General features: G+C 47.4%; 1 protein-coding gene and 1 non-coding gene across 3 annotated transcripts in view; one reads left to right on the top strand and one right to left on the bottom strand.

The window, feature by feature from the left end:
* The window catches only part of GFOD1 (glucose-fructose oxidoreductase domain containing 1), a 106,670-nt gene that overhangs the window by 28,984 nt on the left and 54,586 nt on the right, over positions 1–23,100 (bottom strand). The gene's annotated exons all lie outside the window — the stretch shown is intronic.
* Positions 22,472–22,536, top strand: LOC114233215 (U7 small nuclear RNA). Its single transcript, XR_003619358.2, has one exon. It is a non-coding gene; the product is annotated as a U7 small nuclear RNA (small nuclear RNA).

Here is a 23,100-nt window from a genome sequence, read left to right as displayed (position 1 = left end):
AAGGAGGGGGGGAAGAAGGAAACTAACAGATGCTAGCTTGGGCACTTATGGGTAGAATATCATATACGTATTTTGAATGGTGAACACTATTTTAAATTTTGCAGAAAAATAAACAAACTGAAAATTAAATTAGGAAAATAAGTTATTTATAACAGCATCAAAAAGGAAAAATACTTAGAAATAAATTTAAGAAATGTGAAACTTGAACTCTAAAAACTAAACAACGTTGCTGAAAGAAATTAGAGAAGACTTACATATTAGAAAGACATCCTGTAGCCATGGACCAGAAGACTTAGTAGTGTTAAGATGCAGCACTTTCCCTTCCCCCTGCTCCTCTCCTTCCCCCACAGGCATGCATCTCCTAACCTCTAAGGGACCCCAAAAGACTTGCAACCAGGGGAGCAATGGGCAGCAGCAGCTCATCCTGCCCTAACCCCCTGAACCTATCTCCAAAGCCCCCTTTTCTCTGACTTCCCTGTGAGCCAAAGCAGCCCAGCCTAAGTACATTTTTGCTGTGGTCAATAAATTCTTGCTTGCTTTTCTACACTTTGTCTCTTGAGTGAAATCTTTCCCTCAAGAAAACAAGGACCAAAGTTTCCTTGTCTTGCTGGTAACAGTACCAGTAGGGCCCCGTTCTACTGCCATGGCAACCCAAAAGGTTTCCAGATGTGGCTGCTGGGCGAGGGGAGGGTGTCAGACTCATCACCTGCCTTGACTGATTGCCCTGCCTCTACATACATTTAGCTGCAAAATAATATTGTGTATGTTTGTGTGTTTTCCCAAATTTGCCTGGTGGTAGAAGTAATTGGCAGGTTCCAGCATCTTGGAGAGGGGTCAGTGGGGTAAAAAAAAAAAAATGCAGCACTACCCAAATTGATCTATAGATTCAACACAATTCCTATCAAAATTCTAGCTGCCTTTTTTCATACAAATTGGCAAGCTGATCCTAAAATTCATATGGAAATGCAAGGCGCCCAGAATAGTAAAAACAATGCTGAAAGATAACAGTTGGAAGGCTTGCACTTCGTGATTTCAAACTTACTACAAAACTACTATAATCAAGATGATGTGGTATTGAGACAAGAATAGACAAATATATCAATGAAATAGAATTGAGAATTCAAAAATAAGCCCTCCCACTGATGGTTAATTGATTTCCAACAAAGCTGCCAAGACTTGGGAAAAGAATTCAATAGGGAAAGAATACTTTTTTCAGCAAGTGATGATGCTGGAACAACTGGATATCCACATGCAAAAGAATGAAGTTGGAACTTTGCCTAATGCCCCTGTGAAAATTAACTCAAAATGCATCCAAGACCTAAAGTGATAAAACTTTTAGAAGAAAACAAAGTAAAACTCTGAGAACTGCTTTGGTAGATTATGACAGTGGCATGCAAAACACACGGGTTTGAACCTTAGTTCTGCCACTATCTTTCTTTCTCTTTTTTGAAATAAACATATTCTCAAGATTTTAGTGTTGCAAAATAAAACAAAATATGAAACTTAGAACTGGAGCACGTGGCCCTTTCTCTTCTTATCTGCTCCCAGTTCAAAATGCTTCCATCTCTTAACCACCAGCATTCTCTTAGACCTGCAGTTGGGCTCAATCCATTCGGGCCTCTGCAGTCTTTACGGCTTTAGGCTTTTTGCGGAAAATTGGCTTAGCCTGCCCACCATAGCCGCTCTGCTTCCTGCCATAACGCCGCTTTCCCTGCGCACACAGAGGACCCTGGCCCATCTTGTACTGTGTTACTCTGTGGGCCTGATGCTCGCCACCCTTCCCACAGAAAGTCCAGCGGCTTTAGGAGCGTTCGCCATGTATCCGCACAGAGAGTTCTGCCACTTTCTTGCTATGGCCAAGCGGATGGCGTACGTCCCCTAGGCCTCAATGCAAATGAAGGTACAATTAAACTCACAGGGTTGTTACAAGAGCTATATGAGATGATACTATCTAGGCATCTCCCAGAATATGAACTTTTTTTTTTTTTTTTTTTTTTTTTTCAGAAAAGAAGGGAGAGAGAGATAGAAACATCAATGATGAGAATCATTGATTGGCTGCCTCCTTCACGCCCCCTCCTGGGGATCGAGCCCACAACCCAGGCATGTGCCCTTGACTGGAATCGAACCCAGGACCCTTCAGTCCGCAGGCCGACGCTCTATCCACTGAGCCAAACCAGCTAGGGCAGTAGTAGGTTTTTTAAATCCTTTTAAAATATTTTCAATGACTTCAAAAATACAGCTCTAAAGGACTTTAAGACGTAACATATACCAGCACTATCCCAACAGAAGTAAGCTAGAAATGCAAGCCACATGTGTGATTAAAAATTTTCTAATACCCACATGAAAAAAGTAAAAAGAAACAGGTAGAATTATATCGAATAACACATTTCCTTTACACACGATACATCCAAAGTATTATTAACATATGGTCATTATAAGAAATTGAGACATTTTATATTATTCTTTCAAGCTAAGTCTTTGAAATCCAGCGTGTATTGTGCACTTCCAGTACATATCAATTTGGAATGGCTACATTTCAAGTGCTTACTAGTCACATGTGGCTAGTGGCCCCCAAACTGGACAGTGCAGGTACAGCCAGCCAATGACAAACAATGCAATTTAAGATTTTTGAGGAAGGAGTGAGGTTACTAGTATATAGGGAAAGAACATCTCCACTGGAAAGTACTGAAGTGGCAGAGTCTGAAGCTTTGGTGGCTATGGTGGTGACAGTGGTCATTTTGAAGCTGAAATTGGATAAAATTGAGATCACATTATAACAGTGTAGATGGGGAGGAGTGGGTATTTGGGGCTTTTATTTCTGCTGTTTCTATTTCTGTCTTTCCTACTCCACATGTATTAGGGGTGGACTTGGACAGCGATGAAGAAAAAGTGAACAAAGAAGAGTAAAAGGTGGGCTGAGAGATCACCATCCCTAATATCTCTGCCTCAAGCCCTGGCCCCAAGGGATCAGTGTCCCACGGGCTCCCGGGGCCAGGAGGATGCTGGGGGGACTTTTCCTGCTGCTCCCAACTTCTGAGGCAGCCTTCTCTGTCTCCAAAGAACAGGCCTTCTGCCTCTGTTATTCAGTGAATGTTATGTTCTCTTAACTGTGATATTTTGGGTCTTTTTGGCAGGAGGTAGGATGGGCAGGGGTGGAATAACTCACAAATGTTCTTTGAACAAGGAACCAGTAAAGTACAGACATCTGGCCCCGGGATTTTGCTGGCTCCAGGGACCTCACTGTAAACTCACTAACACTAATTGCTTTCACGTCTGCTCCCATTTCTAGTGGAAATAAAATGCCTCTCTGGCTAATGGAAAATGAAACGTCCATTTGCTGTCTGTTTACCACATTACATAAGAGCTCTCTGTACACCACTCCTCCCCCCCACCCCCAACCTAAAACCCTTAAAGGACATTTGCACAAAGCCTGCAGGGGTTCCACACGTGCAGGGCAACGAGGCTCAGAAAGGATGTCTGCATTCCCGCTAGGACAGCGGAACTCCTCAAGCCTAAACTAAAGGAGGGAGAAGGCATAAAGAAGAGAGAGAGCAACAGGAAAGGGAAGGAATCGTACTTGTTTTTAATAAATGCTTCCAGGAATATTTTGGATCTCCCTACTTGCCATTAAATACAAGATCTGAAACTCAACTTCTGATTTCACTTTGACTGCCAAAGAAGGAAAAATACAGGTCCAGCTGAAATTCAGGTTTAAGAAAATGGACTCTCAACCCATTGGGCCTAATAGGGTTGTTCTTTAGAATGATTTACGGAAATTCACTGAGAAGGCTTCTTTGACAGTCCTGTTCTAGCTTGGCTGCCTGTGTTTACCCCCTGTTAGAACTTATTACACAATGTGATAGCCAGTACCCCGTCTCCCCAATGACCCCTGGCAGGGCCACATCGGACACATCCCAGCCCAGTGTGCAGCACGGGTCTCAGCAAATCAGAGGTGTAGCATAGAATGCTGGCTGTCTCTTCCCTCGCCGCAGTGGTTTTAGTAACAGAACCATTCATTTTTAGCTGGACCCATGGTTGGCAAGAGTTAAAACTACATTTCCTAGTATCCCTTATAGTTAAATGTGACCATGTGACTAAGTTCTCGCCAATAGGAGATGGAAGTGATGCATAAACGTCTCATGGTGCAATTTTCCATTTCCCCTTCTTGTGTGAATTCTGATGGGGTGAGGCCACAAAGGACCACGTAGGCAAGGACAACACCATAGGGATGGTGGAGCAACAAGACAGAGGGTCCTGGGTCCTAGACACTGTGGAGCTGCCAGACGGCGTTCAGGGGGACTGTTATGTGAGAAAGAAATTCTTAATTTGGATCTGGTTTATAGTAACTAAAATCACATGCTTACAATTTATTTGTTGAAGAGAAGACAGGAGGACACCCTTAAAATAGATAACCCCACTGCGATGGTTATTTTATGTGCCCAGACGTTAGGTCAAACATTATCCGGGGTGTACCTGGAGGGTGTTCCTGGATGAGAGTAACATTTGAATGGATAGACTGGACAAAGCAGATTGGCCTCCCTAATGTGAGTGGGCCTCATCCAATCGGTTGAAAACCTGAAGAACAACAACAACAAAAAGCTGAGAGGAGGGAACTCCTCCTGCCTGACTGTTGAGCTGGGACATCAGTCATTTCCTGCCTTTGGACTCAAACTGAAATATCAGCACTTCTTGAGTCTCAGGCCTGCTGGCTTTTAGGCTAGAACTTACCCCATTGGCTCTTCTGGTTCTCAGGCCTGTGGACATGGATGGGAACTATACCAATGGCTCTCCTGGGCTCCCAACTTGCCAACTGAAGATCTTGGGACTTCTCAGCTTCCATAATTGCATGACCTAACTCCTTACAATAACTCTCCTCTTTTATTCTTGGCAACCATAGGTCCAGCTAAAAGGTAATGGTTTTGTTACTAGAGAAGAAGGGGAGAAGTGACTAAGGGGAGGGAGAAAACAGCTAGGGATCTGTGCTCCACCTACGATTTGCCAAAACCTGGCAAGGCAAGGCACTAGAGATAAAATAGTGTGTAGGATGCAACCCTGACAACAGTCAGTGAGAAGACAGATAAGGCATTGTGTAATTACACCATATATATAATTGGTTCTGTTTCTCTGGAGAACCCTGACTAACAGTTCTGGAGCGCCAGCCTCCGACTCTTCCTGCCTCTTATTGGTAAAGAAGTTCACATCCCTAACTAGACTACAGAGCATCTTCTTCATCACCTTTCATCTCCACCTCCTTTTGCGTGCTGCCTACTCCAGGGCTGGATGCAGAGCAGCACGCCTTGACCACACTGACTTAGACACTTGAATAAAGGATCATATTAAGAACAAAGCCTAAAAAAGAAAGAGAACAAAGCCTTTGTCATGTCTCTTTGAAGTATCTTTGAGACACCTGTTATAATGGCTGAGAAAACTGTCCAAAATACCCAAGTTCAAAGGGTCTTTCTTAGAACCAAAACCTTCTTCAAAGCAGACATTGGTTTTTGTGTAAATACCTTCTGGGTAGCAAACTTTGAGGGAAATTAAGATCAAACTGTCATAGGACAGTAAGGATCTAGGAAAATTCCAAGGCAGGAGAGATAGGGAAACAGAGACAAAACTAAACAAGGCCAAACAGTTTGGCAGCCTGCAGCCAGCTTGCAAATAGCAAGTCCTTAACTTCCCCTAGCCAAGGATGCTTGAGAGCAAATGGTTAATGTCTCTTCAAAGATTGGAGGGAGAGGAGGAGGAATCTTAATGCAACCAGATAGTGCATAGCTTAAACCACCCTGGAATTCCAGAAAAACAGCAGAGCGGAGGGAGGAGGGGGAAGGAAGAGTGCAGTCTTATTTCACCCCACTGTTAAACAGAGAGACCAGCAGTCTTGGGATTTAATTGGAAGGTGCTTCCCATAAATTCTGGGAAAGCCATAACTAAGTAAAAGCAAGAGAGACTTTCAGAGTTAACCTGTACCAGGATATCTAGCAGAGGAATTTAAAAATCTATAGACAGAAAAGTACATAAATGCTAGCTAGACCTCCACCCCCCTCTTGCTCTTCAGGTTAGCTAAAAGCCCATGTGCGCATTATGCTGGATGATAGATTTGCTTGCCTCGCTTCTTTTTAAAAATATATGTATTTTTTATTGATTTCAGAGAGGAAGGGAAAGGGAGGGAGAGGGAGAGAGAGAGAGAGAGAGGGAGAGAGAGAGAGAGAGAGAGAAATGTCAATGATGAGAGAGAATCATCAATTGGCTGCCTCCTGCTCGCCCCTACTGGGGATCGAGCCCACCACCTGGGCGTGTGTCCTGACCAGGAATCCAGTTGTGATTGCCTGTTTCATAGGTCAATGCTCAACCACTGAGTCACACCGGCTGGGTTTGCCCTTTAATAAATTTGCATGCTTTAATTTTTCAATAAATTGGCTTTATCACAATGCAATCATCTGGAGTCACCCATGTGAATTCATTCCTACAAGCATGACAAGAATTGAGGTGGGGACAGCCTTCTCCCTCTGACTCTGGGGCTGTCCAGTAACACCTCTCCGGTGTCTGTGAGAGGCGCCTGTAACAAAAGGGGGCTCAGAGGATCAGCTATAACAACAGGATTTAGTCAGATGGGTTTTCCTAAGTCACTCAATTTCATCAGGAGAGGACTGCAAACACATGCCCTTTGTTTAAGGTAGATGGGGGTGAAATAAATAGAATGACTCCAATTCAACCACCCCTCTCCTCATACTCACCCAACCAACTTTCCGAAATTGCCCAACCAAGGTGCAGACGTCCTCAGAATATCTCTTCTTGGGCCAGCTCCCAAAGGTTGGGAGCATTTGGCTTTGCTCCCAGAAAAACTGTGATTTGGCAAAGGTATGTGAGCAATGTGCCCTTCCCTACCGAACGCTGCAGAAGAGAGTGGCCGAGAGCACTTGTCCTCCACATAGAAAGTGTTTATGAACTCACACATGCTCTATCCAGCCCCGGAAATAGCCACCTGATCAGAACACAATTGAGCATGACCTTGGGCCCCAGCTATGACAGGCAGAGGTTAATTTCCTTTCCTGCTTAGGGCAGGACCCAGTTCCAATTGTCTCACTTTGCCTAATTAAATGTTCTGCACAATATAGCAAGTGCCTTATCTTGGGCAGTGAGGCAAAAGCTTCCCCTTGTTCCTCCCAATGGTTTGAAGTGGAAGTTTGATAAGGGGCACATTTTGCTTTAAAAAAAACAGCATTAATTGGGAACAGAAAGTTCTTTCTCTACTGGTGGCTATTCCAGTAAAAATAGGTATTTGCCTGTAGGGACCTCCCCATGTGACCTGGCAGGGGACGGGGAAATAAAGTAGGCGAGTAAAGGAGCTCAGGCGAACAACGTAGGACCTGAAGGAAAGTAGGCCAGTGGGTCGAAATAAAATCCAGCCACAAGTAAACAAAAGTTTAATAAACAGGAGATAATCTGATTCTGCACAGTCCCTGGCCCTCTACCTTCAGTGCTTCCATTGGCAACAGTGTCCAGTGCTCACCTGCTTATCAGCTCTGTTAAGGATATCTGTTGGGTGGATATCTTTGTTTACTTATATAGTTACTAGAGGCCCAGTGCACAAAATTCATGCATGGGGGTGGCCCTCAGCCCAGCCTGCACCCTCTCCAATCTGGGACCCCCTCGGGGGATGTCCTACTGCAGTCAGACATCCCTCTCACAATCCAGGACCTCTGGCTCCTAACTGCTTACCTGCCTATCTGCCTGCCTGCCTGATCACCCCTAACTTCCCCCCTGCCAGCCTGATCACCCCTAACCACCTCTGTCTGCTGGCCTGATCGCCCCTAACTGCCCCCTCTGCCGGCCTGGTCGCCCCCAACTGCCCCCCCCCCCAGCCTGGTCACCCCTCATAGCCCCCCCTGCTGGCCTGGTTGCCCCTCACTGCCCCCCTCTGCCGGCCTGGTCACCCCTCACTGCCCTCCCCCCCCGCTGGCCTGGCCGCCCCACACAGCCTGCTGTTTGGTCATTTGGTTGCCCCTCACTGCCCCACCCCTGCCAGCCTGGTTGCCCCACACAGCCTGCTGTTCAGTCATTACTGTGAGGGCATCCTGACCAATTTGCATATTATCCTTTTATTAGTATAGATTATTTTGGAATTACTTTATTGCTTTTTGGAGCAATTACACATACTAGTTTTGTTTTGTTGGGTTTTTTTAAAATATTTTTAATTGATTTCAGAGAGGAAGGGAGAGGGAGAGAGAGATAGAAACATCAGTGATGAGAGAGAATCATGGATCAGCTGCCACCTGCACACCCCCTACTGGGGATCAAGACCACAACCCAGGCATATGTCCTGACCAGGAATCAAACTGTGACCTCCTGGTTCTAGGCGCTCAAACACTGAGCCACGCTGCCTTTTGTTTTGCTTTTTAATTAAGCAACTCAGAAAAATCTGAAGAGGAGAATGAAACTCTAAATCCTACTATCCATTCAGCATCTATCAGGTTAGGTGACCCTAATACATTATATCTTTATGCACATATACAGCTGGGATGATCGATAGATTTATAGGTAGAAATAATTTCAAAGGAATTTGCCACATACAAATTTTTAATTAAGAGGATTCCATTGTTTGAACTTCAGAGATAAGAAACTGAAATGAAATTAATCTGCTGAGTTTCTGAAAATATGCAGAGTTTTTGTCTAGCAGGATTCTGAAGGCAGGTGAATGTAAATGACATTGCAAAGCAGGTAACATAGGAAAATAAAACCCCAAACCTTAAGTGATCGGAAATGTTTTCCTGGGCTCTCTGGAGAGAAGCCTGCAGATAAGGATAGCGAGCTACTGTGGACTCAGTGTTCTGGGAGCCCCGGGCCCCACCTCTGACAATGCGGCCGGCTGGCCCTGTGTTAGAATAGATTATCCACCCTCTTAAAAAGGGAGCATCTAGCAATGGGTAAGTCTGATGACAACAATGAAGGTGGAAAGAAGGGTGCTAATCACCCAGTATAGTGGCAGGAGGAAAGTGGAGACTAATTTGAAAGCTCAGACGCCCACGATAGACCAATGGAGGTCTGATCAATTTGGATCAAAGAAGAAAAAGAGAAGATAAAGAGGAAGGGGGAGGGAAGTAGGAGAAAAATATATGTCTTGACACTGAGAAATAAAATCTTTACCTAGCCTCCAAAACCACTCCTCACTCTCCGCTGGGGCAACGAAGGCCACATAATGACTAACACTACAAAGCAGTTTAACTTCAAGAAGTCCGTGGGAAATGCTTTAAAAGGATCTGGGATAATTGTATGGTAACGCCTTAAGTTCTCATTCGGAATGAGCCCAGGGCCTTACACACAGCCAAGCATCTAGGCATCCTATGCACAGGCAGCCACTACGTCACAGCAGGATCGGAAGGAAGGGAGAGCGACAGGAGGAAGGCTCCAGGCAAAGGGACACCTGATTGGGAAGCCAGTGTGAAAACAGCGACTCCAAGCGCTGACAGATCAAACCTGTGGCTATCGGGCCTGTTGGGCATCAGCTGTCCATTTCCATCTAGCTTTCACCTGTGGCCTGTTTTCTCAGATGCAGTAAAGCGTGTCACCCAGAGGAGCGCCTTCCCACACAGGAAGGCTGGTGGGTGGCCATGGGGATGGAGGCATGTCAGCCCAGTATGGGACAGGAAGTAGCCATGAATGTGAAAGAGCACCTCAATATTTTCTTTCCAATGAATTGAAATTGCACCCTTCCCCAAGCTGCTCAGGGACATACTCTCCAGTGAGGAACTCGAGAAGGCGTCTGCTCCAGCGGCTGCAGGGGCCCAGCACATGGGTTCGGAGTGCCCAGGCCAAGCGCTAGCCCCTGCTTCCTGGCTGCTGGAGACAAAGCACCCAAGTCCTCTGTTTCCTCCTCTGAATAGCAAGGGAAATGCCAGTCGCCACCTTAGAGCCAGTGCAGGGATCAGAGGAGAGGCTCACACAAGGCTGAGAGCAGTTCCAGGTCACAGGAAGGTGATCAGTGCCACCACCAAACACATAAGAAGTGCTATGGGCTAAACTGAGTCCCTGAACATTCATGGGTTGAAGTCCTAACCCCCAGTACCTCGGAATATGTCTGCATGTGGAGGCAGGGTCTTTAAAGAGGTCATTACGGTAAAAGAAGGCATGAGGGTGGGCCCTCGTCCACTATAACTGGTGTCCTTAGAAGAAGAGATTAGGACACAGACAGGCACAGAGGGAAGACCATGTGAGGACACAGGGAGAAGACGGCCGTCTACAAGCCAAGGAGAGAGGCCTCAGGAAAAACCAAGCCCACTGGCACCTTGACCTCAGACTTGCAGCCTCCAGAACCGGATGAAACGGATTCTGTTGTGTGAGCCCGCCGGTCTCTGGTGCTCAGTTACGGCAGCCCCAGCACACTGACCCACATACAGGGAGACTCTTATTTTAGCAGAGCTTATGTTCACGCAGTATGAACCCGTGTGGAAACAGAGCCTGGGGCACATCTGATTAGTAATATCAGTTATAAATTATTTCAAATATCTTTAACATCTGTCCTCTCCCTACACTTACTAGTCTTATCCCAGCAGTGCTAACCCTTGGATGAGAGAATCAGCCTTCGGCTACAGAAATCGGCGAGAACGTGTCCACTCTCCATCCCCCTCATCTTGCCTTTCCTTCTGGGCTCACACAAGCCCGTGCTCTGTGTGCTCTGAGCGCCTCTCTCTCCTTCCTTTCAAGCAGGGAAGCTGCAGTGACCAAATACAGAGGCGGGTAAAGGGGGCTCCTCTGAGCAAAGCCATCGCCAGATCTTCGTTGTCTGCTTCAGAGTGTGTGCATCTGAGGAAGGAACATGGCAGGGCTGCTCTGACAATACGCACGCTCACTCTTGGCTCAGCACAGGTCCGTCTTTCATGTGGTCTCAGCGGCATCCACTGTACACACCAGAAGCCCAGAGAAATCTGAACTGGGAAAGAGACCCAGGCTGAAGGCCCCGTCACTGAGTTAGCCTTTGCCAACATGTCCCCCTGGAATGCCTGCATCCGAGACTACGCGCCGTTTTTACCCAGCAGTCTCTCTCTTTTGCAAGTTTGCTAGCCACACACTGGTGGAGCATTTGCCCACGGGGCCCTCCCTGTTTCACACTCTCTTGGGTGGTAGCAGGAAGGGGCAGAGGTGAGCTGTCAGTCTTAAAAGTCTGCCTGGGATAGGCACCGGGGGGATGGGGTCATCGCTTGCTAGGGTTGTCTAGCCTGCCACTTGCTTCCATTCTCTCTCCTGCCACAGAGGTTCCTTAGCACAGCCAGCGTCGTCATGCAGGATGGTAAGTATAAGCATGCTTTTCTCGTCCAAGGATAACCAAGAAAAGAGGTCAGATCCAAGAAAAACCAATAAAATCCTTTCTGATGGAAGAGATCCACAGTGCGTTCAGCTCCAAAAAGGCAGGGAGCCCTCAGATGGCTGCAATTGGCTCTTTCCTCTCCTCACCCAAGGTAAGCCAAGGGTGACACAAGCTGAAAAGAACGTCTTAAGTTGGCCAAAATGGGGGGAAAATCGAAAACCACTCTGAAGCATGCGTGGCCTCGCTTCCGTCTAAGGCTGCACCAGGCCAGCTACCCCCTCTGACCCGTCGAGCAGCCTGTGCTCCTTCTCAAACAAGCACACGTGCCAATCAACTCCCGGCAAAACCAAACGCAGACCACGTGCAGATCAGACCCCAGGGCTCTGCTGAGCAAATCAGGACCAATCTCGGAGCTCCATTGGGTTCTGCATTTGAGCAGGTCACTGAGAACAGCAGCACCTCAGGAATAACACAGCACAAGGATGCCCAATAGAAAGAGGCCCCTATGAAATGCACAAGGTGGCCAAGCCCCTGAAACACTGTCAGAAAGCAGGTTCTAGGGCAGGCGTCCTCAAACTACGGCCCGCGGGCCACAGGCGGGTGTTTTTGCCGTTTTGTTTTTTTACTTCAAAATAAGGTATGTGCAGTGTGCATAGGAATTTGTTCATAGTTTTTTTTTAAACTACTAGCTTTCCCGTTGCAGGAAAATTCCTGCAATGGGATTTCCTGCTGCACTCTACCCCGCCTCTGTTCCTCCCTTGCCGCCCGCCTCACCTTCTCCTCCAGCCCGCCCGCATTTCCCTTTGCTCCGCCATTGTCGCCCGCCTCCGCCCCGCCCCGCCCTTGCTGCCCGCCTCACCTTCTCCCCGCCCTTGCCGACCGCCTCACCTTCTCCTCGGCCCGCCTGCTTTTCTCTTCGCCCCCGGCCCCGCCTCTGCCCCCGGCCCTGCCTCCGCCCCGCCCTTGTCACCGGCCCCGCCTTCTCCTCCAGCCTGCCCGCGTTTCCCTTCGCCCCCGGCCCCGCCTCCGCCCCGCCCTTGTCACCGGCCCCGCCTTCTCCTCCAGCCCGCCTTCGTTTCCCTTCGCCCCCGGCCCCTCCTCCGCCCCGCCCTTCTCCTTCCCCCGGCCCCGCCTCCGCCCCGCCCTTGTCACCAGCCCTGCCTTCTCCTCCAGCCTGCCCGCGTTTCCCTTCGCCCCCCGGCCCCGCCTCCGCCCCGCCCTTGTCACCAGCCCCGCCTTCTCCTCCAGCCTGCCCGCGTTTCCCTTCGCCCCCCGGCCCCGCCTCCGCCCCGCCCTTGTCACCGGCCCTTCCTTCTCCTCCAGCCCGCCCGCGTTTCCCTTCACCCCCGGCCCCGCCTCCACCCCGCCTTTATCACCCACCTCACCTTCTCCTCCCGCCTGCCCGCATTTCCCTTCGCCCCCGGCCCCGCCTCCGCTCCGCCCTTGCCGCCGGCCCCGCCTTCTCCTCCAGCCCGCCTTCATTTCCCTTTGCCTACGGCCCTGACTTCGCTCCTCCCTTCTCCTCCCCCCGCCCCCCTGGCTTGCTTGCTTCTTCGAAGCTTTACTCCCCTTTGCAGCTCTTGGCTTCTTTCGACACTGTCTTGATATGCAAATCAGCCGCCATCTTTGTTGGTGTAATTTGCATACTCTTCCTGATTGGTTGGTGGGCGTGGCTTGGCTGGTGGGCGTGGCTTGGGTGTAGCGAAGGTGCGGTCAATTTGCATATTTGTCTATTATTAGATAAGATAGTCCGGCCCTCCAACGGTCTGAGGGACAGTGAGCTGGCCCCCTGTTTTAAAAGTTTGAGGACCCCTGTTCTAGAGTCTACAGGTGATGTTTTTCCTCTGCCTGACAGTTGCCAAAGCAACACAACTGTTCTCCAGAGATGAGAGTGTGTGAATACCAGACTATTGCAAGTTTTATCCACATCAGAAGGCTGCCGCTTAAGAGGAGGCTACTCTGTCCCCCTAGTCATGCTAAGTGGCATTAAGCCACTTACTCCTAAGCACCTGCTAACATGTCATGTGCTCTGGGGCAAACCAGAGAGAGACAAAGCATAGGCACTGTTCATAAACCTCTCACAATCCAGATGGGGGGAAAAGATGTGCATATTTGGAAATGACTCGCGATGGCAGTATGGTCACGCTGGATGGGTGCCCGATGGTGTGACACACATCTGCTATAAGAATTTGCAGTGCCAGAGTTAGCCAGCCCCGCTGTGAATCCCACCCACTGGGCAAAACCAGCCAGCAAAGACAGAAGAGACCAAAAGCTGAGCTGCTTGCCCTAAATGGGGAGGGCGGTGCATTTGGGAGCCCCGGGTTCTCACGGCCGCCTCTGGCAGGACCCACTGCCTAGCACAGAGCTGAAGAAGAGATCAAGTCCAAGAGCCGCTCTTCTTGTCTTCAATTTCTGGCACCAACACTTGCTAGGTGTGCGACCTTGGGCCCCTCACATGATCTCTCTGAGCCCCACAGTCCCACCTGTAAAACAGGGACCAATAAACAGTACTGATATCATTGGTTGTTGTGGAAGGAGCTTTGGCACAGGGCCTGGCACGTAGCAAGGCAGTGAAGAATGTTGGCGGTCATTATCATGGGCCTGAACTTCTAAAGGGGTTCTCCTCACTTAATAGCAGGAACCAGGAAGTGCAGCCTAAATCAGAGGATAGATTCGGTAGCAGAAAGTACTTTTAATTTTAAGCTAGATTGTCTTGGGTGAAGGAGGGGGAGGCCCTAGATTCCTGTGAGTATGGTGTTAGTCAGAAGAAGCTGTAACTCAGAGTCAAGGCCGTGGTAACCCCAGCTACTGCAGTGGCCAGAACAGAATGAGGCCAGCTGATCCTGCTGCTGATCAGCGAGAGGCTGCAGCGTCTGAGTGGGAACAGAGGTGGCACTGAAGAGGAAGTGATCAGAACATGACCTTTCTTTGCCAGCTAGTTTTTCCTGCCCTTCCCCACTGAGCCGCTTCCACACTGACATCCCCTCTGAGGGAGGGCGTTATCTTTATTTTAATGAACGCAGTATTGCAGTATTGTTGAGTCACCCCTTGTCCTCCACCCACCTTGTTTTGGCCACTCAAACGTAGAGCACAAAACAATGTTCTCAGAAAGTGGATGCTACTGGCTGGTGTAAGCCCCAGGGTAGCTGCACATGGCCAATGCTTCCCCACCCCCTTTTTTCCTCAAGGTGGGGCATCTGTCCATGGCCTGGATCTGGGGAGAAGGATTGGCTTAATCTCCACAGGGCATCAAGCACTACAGTAGCCCCCTGGGTGTGGATGCCACAGTGAGGCAAGCTGGCCTATTCGAGGGCTCACTCCCTCATCAGAGGAGTGTCTGTGCGGACTGCGGAGACGGCTAAGTGAGGTAATGAACACACAGCACACATTTAGATTCTGGCACACGATGGCCATTCTCCTAACCAACCATTAGCATTATTACTTAGATGGCTACTTATGGTGATACGGAGTCTCTGAAATGTTTAAATCAAGAAATGTTACCTCACATAGATGTATCACACTTTCTTCAATTCACAATAAACATTTTATGTCTCCCCTTCATGGAGACTCACTATGTGCCAGGCTCTGCGCTAAGAATTTTACATGCATTGTCCAAGCATGGCATAGCAGCGATGGGCTAGGGTAACGGCGATGGGGTCAGAGAAAAGTGGCAGATTTGAGAAGTACATACAAGATAAGTGTGTGATCAGGCTTTGCTGATAGAATGAATGGGGCCCAGGGAAGAACCCAGCTCAGATACTGCCACTGACTTCTCAAACTATTGCATTATCATCATCCTCATCACTTCTAAGTTACAATGATCATTTAACGAAAGATCAGGATTAAATCAAGTAGTCAATTTCTTTTTTCTTTTTTTTTCGATTACCATAGAATAGTTTCATTTATTCTGGAGTTTCATATCAATGGAATCGCACAGTATATACTCCAGCATCTTGCTTCATCAATGTTATTGCATGGGTTGGTAACATGTTCCTTTTATTTTTTTTTTTTTTTCACTTTTTTATTAAGGTATTATATGTGTAAGGTAGTCAATTTCTTTATAGAAATTATACACATGCACTGTGAAAGACAACGTGCTCAGTAAGCACATGGTAGGTTGCTCTGTACTCTAGAGCAAGCATGTCAAACTCGTGGCCCACAACGAATACTTTTGTGGCCCAGCCAATATAACGGTATGTAAGAAACGTTTTAATAAAAATTTCATAACTTAATTTTTACAATATCCTGTTGCACATAATTATTAATGACGAACTACAGCGTTCGCTAATGACTGATTACTATAATCGTGTTGCATTCATTTCCCTTAAGCGCCTTACGCGCAGGCGCACCATTTCTCTCCACTAATACTAGCAGCGAATATTTTAGCAGCCGATTGCCACGTCATTAGTCTTGTACTGACTTGTCTGGTGTGCGCAACAGGAAATATTTCCCTTTTGGAGAACAGGAAAAATAGTTTTTTTGCGTTATGCTTATTAATTTGTGCAGTTATTCAGTGTTTGGTAAGTTAATGTTCAAGAAAAAATATTAATTTTTATTAAAATGTTCTATTATTTTATTTTAATGATTAATCATTTATTTCAGCCCTTTGCATTCAGCATGTCTCTATGGAAATAAACTTACGTTTCTATGAAAATTGAAGCCTTTGTTTTTTTGTGGTCTACATAAACTTAAACCTTGTTTATTTGGCCCATGTTAGCCTTTGAGTTTGACATGCTTGCTCTAGAGCAGTGGTTCTCAACCTTTTTAATGCTGCAACCCTTTAATACAGTTCCTCATGTTGTGGTGACCCCCAACCACAAAATTATTTTTGTTGCTACTTCATAACTGTAATTTTGCTACTATTAATGAATCGTAATGTAAATATCTGTGTTTTCCTATGGTCTTAGGCTCTACAGCAGCAGTTCTCAACCTGCTGTAGAGCCTAAGACCATCGGAAAACACAGATATTTACATTACGATTCATAACAGTAGCAAAATTACAGTTATGAAGTAGCAACAAAAATAATTTTATGATTGGGGGTCACCACAACATGAGGAACTGTATTAAAGGGTCGCGGCATTAAAAAGGTGGAGAACCACTGCTCTAGAGTATCCGACTACTCCATGCTTGGGTACATTGTCTTACCTACTTCCAGTGGCTAAGTCTAGAAATAGTTCCCCAAAGAACCTGACAATCGCTGACTGGTCCAATTGATTTAACTCAGTTCCAAGAACAAAGCCAGAGAACTAACCTGAAAACACGAAGTACTAGTTCTGTTCACCAACGCAGCAATGCTGCCAGTGCAGACGGCGTCACCTAGCACGGAGGGTTCCCATTGCATCACGCAGCCTGTCAGACAAAGACCCAGAACAATGGCAGGCTCAAAACAGCAACAAAGCCCTGAGCCCAGGGACGGCTTCTCATAAACGCAGCAGGAAAAGAATTGCCGGAACACGGGTTCTTTCAACCACAGCATGAATAACACTATCAGTCACCACATCATCATTGAAACAATAATGCATGCCTGGATTGGAAACCTGCTGGGAAATGATTACGCTGAAATAGTATAATCCCTCCCCTCAGTGTAGAACACACCCACTCGTTCTAGTAAGAATGCATTCTGGAAAACATGGGACACTTTCACCAACATACAAATGAATCTCACACAATATGCAGCAGGAGTACTTAGCAAAGGAAAACGCAGTAAGAGCAGAAAGGGACTTTCTTCAGGTGAATCCTTGTCTCCCTCCTCCTATGCCTAGGAGAACATGTTGACTTGTGGGTAAGAAGAGAGAAAGGCATCGGGCCTACCTGGCTTCAGCCTGGACTAAGGCTGTCATGTCATCTTTGGGAGCCAGCCACTTGCTTACTTGGTAAAACCTTACACCAAAGCCACTGCAGGGGATAGGCAAGCCTATAAATCATAACAACACAGGGAATGGGGGGCAGGGGACAGAAGGCTGGAACTGGAGAAAACAGCCATCTCTTGGGTGGGTAATTGTCCTCTCATTAATTTCTCTTCTGAGACTCAAAAATCCAAGCCAGACACACAGCCTGGTGGACACATGACTGATCAAATTAGATCCTTGTGCAGAATACATAGCCATCAGAGACGATTCTCCTTGCGTGGAAGAAGATTTATGTCCAGCCTACAGTTGGCTCACCTTTCCTTAACAGAATGAGTCAAATCGTACAGCTTCCGATATCCTGCAAATAATGAATGTGGAGGCCCTAAAGGGTGGCACCCAGGAGCCTGCCCTAAATTCATACTGGGCCACCACTTGAAAGATTCTCTTTCCTAAAGTCCAGGGTAGTGGTTTCATCAGTCACCTCTGCTCCTTATTTCTCATTCATACTTAGAATTGTAAGATGTTAGAACTGAGAGGCATCTAAGGATCAAGCTGTCTAGGACTCGTGTTAAAGATGAAGAAGCAGGCTCAGCGGGGACGAACACTAGTAGGCACACATCTGGCAGGTGGAACAAAAACCACGGTCTCCTGAGCACTGGTCGGTGAGGCCTTCCTGTTAGCCTGGGAAATGTTTCCAGCCCTGTTCTACTAATATTATCAATAATGCAAAGCCCTAGAAGGAAGTCAAACAGGTGCTGAAGCTGACAGACATTGAAATACATCCTGATGATTGTCTGTTCAGTGTTTCCTGGTCAGACGGTGTACACGGCTGGGGAACTCCAGCAGGTGGTTCCTGGTTTTGTGTTTGTTTGTTTTTTTCTTAAGTCCCTCCCTGCCCCCCGCAGAAGGCTTGGCATGGAGGAAAAGAAACAGATGGTTGTCGCATTGGACTGCCACTGCATTTCCTGTTGAAGAAAAAGCTTGAAAGGAAAGATTCGTGCCCATTTGAGAGGTGAGCATCTTTCCAAAAGGACATGGATGCGGGATTAGTAAAAACTGTGACTGATACCTGGAGGTCAATATTCCAAAGAGGGAACAGAAGAGGTTCCTACTCTTCCCTGGGGAAGGAAGGGTGCCAAGATGTGCAGGCCTCCACCAGCCAGAGCTCTGCTCCCAAGGGACGGAGTGAAGGTGACTGGCATCTGACCTCCCTACAGTGTGTGCTCCCAAATGGATCACTTCTCACTGCCCAGCTACCATCCTCCCCGACCTGGACAGTGGCAGCAGCTGCTGGGCTCCCTGCTTCCACCCCTGCCGAATGCAAACCAGAGCCAGAGCCAGCCTCTTCGAACGTCAGATCACATCACCCTATCAACCTTCCAAGGGCTCTACAGCAGTACATATGACATTGAACCCTGAGTCCGTCACAGTGCCTCCTCCTCCACAGCCCCAAGTCTCCCTCCTCCGACTTCTCCCCCTTGCTCATGCCCTTCCTGCCCACAACCTCCTCACTGTCGAGGAACTTGCCAAACACACTCCCGTTCCTTGGGGTTTACTGTTGCCTCCACCTGGACCATTCATCCTGGGACTGCCCCAAAACATTCGTGTCTCACTCCCCAGCTTCCTTCAAATCTCTACTGAAACACTGAGACCCCTTCTTTGATCACCCAGGGAAGCCAGCACCTCCCTCACCCCACTCCCCATCACTCTCCATCCTGCCCTGCTCCGCTCCTGGACACAGCACCTATGGCCAGCTGAGGGGCTGCAGTCATTCCTTTAGTATTCCCTCTCCCCATGAAAGGTGTGAGCTCCATGTCTGCTGTCCTGTCTCCAGTGACTGGGACAATGGCTGGCACAGAGAAGGCACTCAGTACATATGTTTTAGCTAGCATGGACTAAACCCATGCATTTAAACTAGGTCTGGATGGAGAAAACACGGTTTCCACTAGAAAACCCAAGGCCAGCTCAGCCACTAGCTTCTTTGTATACACAGATTTGTTTCCAAGTATATATCCTCCCATCTATCCATATAGCCCTTCTACAAGGTGACAGCCAAGCTCAGGGCATGCCACACAAGGCCAGGCAGGGAGACCGAGGGAGAGGGAACAGCAGTCAACCTGCCGAGGGGGAGGGCCTCCGCCTGCTCAGGTCCCAAGTGTGGCCCAGGCTCTCAGGCCTCTCTGAGGGGAAGATCCACCCCACCTCCTTCCAGCTTGAGAGCGGCTTGCAAGGAAGCCGAGTGGAAGGGCAGGGAAGGGCAGAGGGAAGAAGAGCTGCCATGGAGCGGACGGCCCCAGAGCCCTCCTGAACACACCCGGCTCCATGGGAAGAAAGGCACGCTTCCCCTTTCCAAAGCAATGCCTCTAACTCGCAGCATGGAAACCCAGGAAGAGGGCTGCTGTCTCTTTTCCCAAGTTCCTAGCATAAACTTTGTCGGATATTTATCTCAACTTCTGGGACTTCTGTTGATGCAGCAGTCTGGTGCCCCTAGGTCAACAAAAGTGTGATTTTTCAGAGTCTTTAGGTGGGAGTAGGCATAGGCATGCGCCTCCTTCGTGTGGGAGTCTAATGTGGCACAGACGCAGTGCTGCAAGGTGTTTGCAGAGTGTTTGTTTTAATTCCATGCCCAGTGACTGTGCTGAGAGGAATCCACTCTAAACAGGATGTCATAAATCAGGCAAAGAGTGATGTGCAAAGACATCCTAAGCACTATTTGTAAGAAAGAAAAGGCTGGATACAACCTAGATATCTAAAAATAGGAATGATAGCCCTGGCCTGTGTGGCTCAGATGGTTAGAACATCATCCCATGCACCAAAGAGTTGCAGGTTCAATTCCTGATCAGGGCACAAACCTAGGTTGTGGGTGTGATCCCCGGTCAGGGTGCATACGGGAGGCAATTGATCAAAGTGTCTCTCTCTCTCTCCCTCTTCCTTCCTTTCTCTCTAGAATCAATAAACATATCCTCCAGTGATGACTAAAACAAAAAAAGAATCATAATGTATATAAAACTCTTAGCCCAGTGCCTGGCACACAGCGAATGTTCAATAAGGGGTAGACAGAACATTTTTATTGTGAATAATTAAAGAAAGTGCAGTACATCTATATAATGGATCATTTTTGAAGCTTTTTTTCCATTGGTGTTGTCACATGCATATAAAAATCTGAGTAAAAGAAGTACTTAATTACCTTTCAGCAGGAGACTGTATATCCACCTGTATTTTCAGAAAAGCCGCATCAATCTTTTTTCTACCACCCCAACCCCTGTATTTGCCAATTGCACAAAAGGCACATGTCACCCATGAGATCTGTTCTCTCCACACGAACTACTGCTGTATTAGCCTCCCCTCTGAGAGGCAGGTGGAAAGAATCGTTCTGTGCTCAGTCAGCATGTTGCAGTATCTGCCCTGCTCCGAGCCCTGGCAGGAGGACCGTCACAGCGGGGACTCCTCGGACTTGGGCTGGAAGCCTGTCCTGCTGAAGGAGGGTCTCTAATGAGAGTCCCAAAGGGTTTGCTGGGCAAGTGCAGCCTTTCTCCAGAGCTGTCAATCAACAGCAGCAGCATGTGATGGGCAGATCAATATCCGGTTTCTTCCTCTGGGAATCACCAAGGGGCAAAATCTGAAATGATTGACCTATAATTCCTTTCAGGAGAAATATACCCCAGGACAGAGCCAAATAAATCAACAGGCTCTCAGAATACTAGGGATTGGTTGGGACCCCTCCCCCTTTATACCTCTCTACACACGTGTTCAGACACACACTCACACACACAGGCCTCCTCACACACTCACATACATACCAAACACACACATGTACAAACACACACACAAAACACACGTGTAAATACATAAGACAAACACAATGCATGGACAGGTACAAACACACGTAAACATACAGGCACCAACACTGGCAAACATACAGAATCTCCCTTTCCTCTAATCATCCCCTTCTTTAATCAGGGCTGCAATCAATGCTAAGTCTGGCAACATAAAAAGAACAAGTTCACTTTGATGCTCTGTGATGCGTGAAAACCCCAGTGGAAGCAGCGGCCCATGGAACACAGGCTGCCCAGCGAGGTTCTCGGGAAAGAAGGACTTGGCAGGAACCGTACGGCTGTAAGGGACTTGGGAGAGCACAACCCGCAGAGGAGGACGCTGAGGTTTACTAAGTGAGGCTTAGTGTCCCCGGGTGCTAGCAGTGAGTCTCCATTCCCTCCACAGCTCCGATCCCAGTCGCTCCCCAATACATCCCTCCCCCATCCCCCCACTTATTTGGCATCTATTTTAAATAATGCCTCCTGATACAGAAGTAGATTCCTCCCAAAAAGCAGAGATGCTTCCATGTCTATACTTGACCCTTTGCAAGTGAGTCACCAGCTGTTTCAGGTGGAGAGAAGGAAACAAGGAGAGAGGAAAAGAAACCCACTGCCCTTTGATCCAGATCCTTTCCATCTCAGAAGGAAGCCTGTGTTCACCCAGATACCAGCGGGCTGGGTCCTTTGTTTAAACTAAAAAGGCTTTCCTGGCAGCCACAGGAGCCAGCGGGCAGGGATTCCCAGCAAGAATTTTCTCCTAGGCCTAGGGGAAGCAGGAGGTGCTCTGGTGGGAATGCCTAACCGTGGGTTGACAATTCTGGGAACTCAGCCAGCAGGGTAGACTGTGTGTGATTAGGAATTTCACCCAGGAACTGTTTTAAATCCAGCTTGCTGTACCTGGCTATTTCTTCTACATCGAATGCCATTCTCAATGCATATCCTCCAGGAGGAAGAGTGCATGGAAATGAACTTGGCACTCAAAAAGCGCCGTGTGTCCAGGGAGCTGATCGATGGTTCTCTCTCATCATTGATGTTTCTCTCTCTCTCCCTCTCTCCATTCCTCTCTGAAATCAATAAAAAATATTTTTAAAAAAGTGATAGATAAAATATTATTCAGCCTTAAAGTGAAATGAAATCCTGTTACACGCTACAGCACGAGCTGTCCTCAGGGATGAACCTTGAGGACCTTACATTACGTGAATTAAGCCAGTCACAAAGGGTCACATATTATGTAATTCCACTTACATGAGGTACATAGTCAAAACCATAGAGAAAGTAGAATGGTGGCTACCAGGTGCTGGAGAGAGAGGGAAATGGGAGTTATTGTTTCTGGTTTGAGAGCCCCAGTTTTATAAGATGAAGGAGTGCTGGAGGTGGATGGTGGTGATAGTTGCACATCATTAAGAAGGTATTTCATATCACTGAACTGTGCCCTTAAAAAAGTTAAGAAGACAACTTTTATATGATGTGTATTTTACCACAATAAAAATTGGGGCGGGGGAGGAAGTGCTTATAGTTCTTCTTGAATTTGTCTAGCAAGTCTTCTAGTTCTCACTGAAAGACACTCCTCAACTTCAAAATTTTTTTTGGAAAAAAAATTTGTTCATGAAAAAAAATAGGAAGATTGTGAGCTTGTTAAAGTCCCTTGTGGGGTTACTCAGAGAGGTAAACCAAAGTCACAGTCCTCGTTCAGGTCTAAAAGCTTCAAGGTCTCCACCCCATGCATGTTCTATTTTCACATATTAAATACAGACCTTTATTTTCTTAGTTAAGCCATAAAATTAGCTTCCCGACTTTTGTGGAAATATGCACGGCACAGTGAGAAACACTTCTCTTCAGGAAAAAACAAACGCGCTAATGAACTATTCCTGATCTAACTAAAAATATTAGATCAAATAAATTTTGAAATATGCATCTGAAAAGTAAAACTGCTGAAGCTGGTATGTGACTGATAAAAGCTCATCACCTGACCTGAACTCTCCCACCACGGCCCCTGTCAAATCCCACCAGAAAGCCAGCTGGAAGGAGTATACGTGTGGCTCTTCTAGAAATTACAATTAAACGACAGCTATGCTCACCAGTGCTTTCCAGAAAGAGGCCAGGGCTGGGCCACTCTGCTCACAGTCGAGGCAC

Source organism: Eptesicus fuscus, chromosome 9 (assembly GCF_027574615.1).
Source record: "Eptesicus fuscus isolate TK198812 chromosome 9, DD_ASM_mEF_20220401, whole genome shotgun sequence".
NCBI classification, from domain to species: Eukaryota; Metazoa; Chordata; class Mammalia; order Chiroptera; family Vespertilionidae; genus Eptesicus; species Eptesicus fuscus.
This window is presented reverse-complemented; position numbering and strand designations above follow the sequence as displayed.